This window comes from Lactuca virosa, chromosome 5 (genome assembly GCF_052849685.1).
Source record: "Lactuca virosa cultivar CGN04683 chromosome 5, Lactuca_virosa_CGN04683_v6, whole genome shotgun sequence".
Classification (NCBI taxonomy): domain Eukaryota; kingdom Viridiplantae; phylum Streptophyta; class Magnoliopsida; order Asterales; family Asteraceae; genus Lactuca; species Lactuca virosa.
Window position 1 is genome coordinate 195,547,868 of NC_136430.1, and position 5,601 is coordinate 195,553,468.

A 5,601-nucleotide genomic window follows, 5' to 3' on the forward strand; every position below is an offset into this window, starting at 1 on the left:
TCTAGGTATTTAGGGCTGCCTATTGTAAAAACTTAGTACCCTGGCGGTGGGTAACATACAAATGGTTCTTTACACCCCGTTCCCAAGTTCAACTTAACGAGAGAAAAGAAATGAAATGGATGGAAGTGAGAGAAAAGTAAAATAAATTAGTGTTTCTTAGTTTCATTAAAGGAGGGAAGTGGAAGGAAGTGGAATGAAATGAGATGATCACTTTCTCTCCTAACTTTCTTTCCGATTTGGACGGATTTGGAGAGAAATAACAAAATATTTAACTTTTCTTTCACTTCTCTCCGACTCGGGAACACGAAAGACAAATTTATTTTTCTTTCCTTTCTCTTCTTTTCTCTCCTACTTTATTTTCTCTTTTTTTTTTTCTTTGCTAAAGTCGGGAACGAGGCGTTACTGTTAAAGTAAGGACATTTAGACGTTCACACAGACAAAGTTAACTCAAAGCATATCTATAGTTTTGGTGCTCCACACCAACGATTAAAAATTGGTTTGAAACGGCCGGTCGAATCGGTTGGACCAAAAACAGGGTAAAGAGTTAACTAGCATTGATTTTATACTTACTTTTGAAACGGAAGGAACCGATTGGTTTTTCCAAAAATCTAGTTGAATGATATAAACCGATTCGAGATGGTCAATCTCCAAGATAAGACCAATTTAAGATGGCTAATCTCCCAAAGAAATAAGAAACACAAACATAGATACTTTACTGATAATTCTTCTCATCCCCCAAAACAATGAAAATACATCCAAATATATAACAATGCAAAAGTCTAAAAACTAGGAAGTGGAAAACATGGCTAACCGTAAATTAACTAGTCTACTCTTTCAATGCAAAATACATTAAACAAATAATTAAATAAAATGCAAAGGAAGTGGAAGCAGTAACATGCAAGCAAAACGTGGGTGACTTTCATCTAAGGCGTGGGTTCCATGCAAAGTTATTAGTGACACTCCAGAAACTGTTGCATACTATGTCACCACAACTTATCCATTTAATGTATATACCAATATATGATGGATCCGGCCATGGAGGTGGCCTTGTGTATAAGCCTAGACACATATCAATTCCTCCGCCCTTAAAATTGACCTCGTCCTCGAGGTCCAACAAGCAATTGTTGAGAGTAAGGAGGGTGAGAAAGCATTGGTCGAACAGACAAAAAAATAGTTTGACATGTCGGATATGTTCATAAGTAGTTGTCAATGGCGGTTGTGGGAGTGGTTCCTTTGGTGATGGGGGCGACGGCGGTTGTATCTTCGATTGGATTGGTGAAGGTGGGGTTGACGATAGTGTTAATGGTGGAGATGTCGGTGTTGTTAGCATCAACGGTTGTGATGGGGATGTCGGTGGCAGTGGTTGTGACATGATAGCCCCCATATTTGTGCTTTTGATCAATGTGGTAGTGAGGATTTCAGTAGTCTTGGTTAGCTTGGAAATGATCGCATTGAGGCGGTTGTTGTTGGCGATAGTTATAACAACAAGTTGAGCCAATTGATCGGCCAAGGAGGCAAAAGACTGATCTTCTGATGGAGAATGGTGGTGGGGAGGCATTGCAAGGTCGGGAATGAAAGCACCCATTGATATAAACTGATTCGAGATGGTCAATCTCCAAGATAAGGCCAATTTCAGATGGCTAATCTCCAAAAAAAATAAGAAACACAAACATAGATACTTTATTGATAATTCTTCTCATCCCCAAAACAATGAAAATACATCCAAATATATAACAATGCAAAAGTCTAAAAACTAGGAAGTGGAAAACATGGCTAACCGTAAATTAACTAGTCTACTCTTTCAATGCAAAATATATTAAACAAATAATTAAATAAAATGTAAAAGAAGTGGAAGGAGTAACATGCAAGCAAGACGTGGGTGACTTTCATCTATGGCGTGGGTTCCATGCAAAGTTATTAGTGACACTCCAGATGCTGTTGCATACTATGTCCCCACAACTTATCCATTTAATGTATATACCAATATATGATGGATCCGGCCATGGAGGTAGCCTTGTATATAAGCCTAGACACGAATCATTGAATATGATAAATTGAATAAAAACACATAGAAATGAAACACTTTCCATTATAAATTTTGGTCATCTTTTTCACATCAATTTAGATTTCTTCGAATAAAAACACATGATAATGATGTGAAGTTTTTTTATACGTTTCTATGCATATAAAACTATATTTTGTTTCTGTATTATATTTATTTTTTTTAAATATACATGGATTTATATAAAATTTTTGGTTATATGTTTTTTTAGTGTATTTGAATTAATCTACAACTTATTTTTATATGTATATTTTTAATGTATGAACTTGTGGACGTCAAATTCTTGATATTTTTATATACGTTTGGGTAGGAAAAAGATAAAAAATGATTAAAAGTATAGAAACCGGTTTGCACACGTGTCAAACCGATTAAACAGGTTCAACTAAAAAATAGGTTTTTTAAACATTGGTTCATACAAATAGAAATTAAACTAAAAATTACTCTACAAATTTTGTCTATTTTACAACATCCTCTATCTATCATACAAATTAGTGAAACATGCATTTTATGTGCATGAATTAAATTTTTTAAATGGAAAAATCACCTCCTATATTTAAATAAAGACGTAATCATTATTATTTTTTGGTTTTTGATTAAGTAATCTATTTAGTTAAATGTATAAAATAAAATAGGGTATATTTAATACAATTTTAATGATTAATATGATAATATTGGGGACATAAATGGTGTATTGTTTTTTTTTTATTAAAACCTTAATACAAACTAATGTTAGATTTCAAGAATATGATATATACTTAAAAAGAATTAACGTATATAATAGACGACTTTATAGCATACGATAACGATGACAGTTAATTACTTAATTAATTTAAAAAAACTTTTGGAAATATATCTATTATAAAGGTTTTGACGACAGGATTTTATTAAATATATTATTAGTAAAATATTTATATAACAAAAATAATAAATATTTAAAATCTAAACAAGTACTTTGAGAGTTAAATTGGAAATGGAAATCCCACAACAATATTTCATATTTTAAAAACTAAGATATTTTTGTTGAGGGTTGTACCACACATCTCATGGCCCATGCATAAGAATAATGGTGTCAATTTGTGGTTAGGAATCCTTTCACATAAAAATGATGATTCATTAGAAAACAAAAACGATGATCATCTATTTCACATCAATTTAGATTTCGCCAAATAAAAACACATGATAATATTGTGAAGTTTTTAGATGCGTTTGTATGCATCTAAAACTATATTTTGTTTCAGTATTATATTTATTTTTTTAATATACATGGATTTATATAAAAAATTTGGTTATATGTTTTTTTAGTGTATTTGAATTAATCTATAATTATTTTTATATGTATATTTATAATGTATGAACTTGTGGACGTCAAATTCTTTATATTTTTTTATACGTTTGTGTAGGAAAAAGAGAAAAAATGATTAAAAGTATAGAAACCGATTTGCACACGTGTGAAGCCGATTAAACAGGTTCAACTAAAAAATTGGTTTTTTAAACATTGGTTCACACAAATAGAAATTAAACTAAAAATTACTATACAAATTTTGTCTATTTTACAACATCATCTATCTATCATACAAATTAGTGAAACATGCATTTTATGTGGATGAATTAAATTTTTAAATGGAAAAATCACCTCTTATATTTAAAGACGTAATCATTATGATTTCTTGATTTTTTATTAAGTAATCTATTTAATTAAATGAATAAAATAGAATAAAGTATTTTTAATACAACTTTAATGATTAACATGATAATATTGCGGCCAAATAATGGTGTATTGTTTTTTATTTATTAAAAGCTTAATATAAACTAATGTTAGATTTCAAGAATATGATATATACTTAAAAAACACTTACACTACTAGAAAAACAGCCTTTTACGACGCGCAATGCGTGTTGTAAAACGCTCAGACGACGCGCAAATGCGTGTCGTAAAACGCTCAGACGACGCGCAAATGCGAGTCAAGAAGGCCCTGTCATAACGAGAGACGGCGCGTTTTTGCGCGTCGTCTGTTTACGACGCGCAGTTATGACGCGCAATGCGTATCAAGGAAGGCCATGTCATAAAGAAAGATGACACGCATTTGCGTGTACTAACCTTACGACGCGCATGTTTATGACACGCAAAGTGTATCAAGGAAGCCCATGTCATAAAGGTAGACGACATGCCATTGCGTGTCGTAACTTTACGACGCGCCTTTACGACTCGCAATGTGTATCATTAAATCTACTGTCATAAACGAAGATGACACACATTTGCATGTCATAAATTCCAGCTGCCAGTTACTATACACCTTTACGACGTGCATTTACGACACACATTTACAACGTGAATACACATAATAAAAGACAAATATATATACCAGAACATTAATTTTCATCTAAACGTCAAACAACTTACCTAACAACATTACATATATGTCGAATTACCTAAGTTACACTACATGTCACGTTACCTTAAGTAACATTACTAAAAGTTAGCAAAAACATGTACATGCGTGTCAAAAGACTGCCTAGCATTACACAACATGTCAAAAGACCATACCTAGCATTTCATTGTTAACCATAACATTGTTTTGCGGATACATTGTCAAAAGACCATACATATCATCGATAAATGAAGCCTGTAACAAACTCTCTGGCCATTTTCACGTATCTCATCGATATCATCAGTTGTGTAATCAACTTTGCCATCCTCGATCTGTGAAAAAATTTGCATATTGTTTTTATTAATAAAAAATAGCATATTAACATATTCTGTAACAGTAAGTTGGTATATTTAACAAATAAGCATAAAATGTAAATTATTATTTCTTAATAGAGCGTTGTACTTTCAAATGAATGAAAGCACATTTTATTTTTGCATGTAACCTAATATTTCAATTATAATTATGGGAGTAGGATGCCATAAAATGATCCTTTTTCAATTCCTTTCCTATTAAATTATAGTAATGAAAGTAGAATGCTATATCCTTACATAGTCTTTGACCAACACTTCAATTCCTTCTTCCACTATCTCCTTCATGAACCTTAGCGTGTAGTAGCCACATTCGGTAACTCCGGGCTGAACTGGACACTACACAATTACATATAAAATGATCATTGCAATTGATCCAAAAAATAAAGTTAAAACTACAATTTCAATAAGGAATTAAGTGCTGACCGTAACATTAACTCAATTTAGTTTAACCCTTTTGTTGGATCCACTCTGTGTAGCGTACATAACCATTTCCCTATAAAAAATATTAATAAATAGGTGTTTATTGTATTCACATCAAATGTTTTGATAATTTATATTACTTACGAATCAACAATTTGCTTCAACTGCATATTGAAATTGCCAGAACTCAAGGAATCAAGATAATAGCAATTATCCGATTTCATGTCTAGTACACCCAATACCCAATGTCTTCTACAAAAGCCACAAACAAAATTAAGTCAAATAACATAATTGCAGTCATTTTCAAAATAAAATGTCAAAATCAAACCCGGGATTATAGGGCATAAAGATGATGTCATTGCCCTTTCTTTTAGACAACC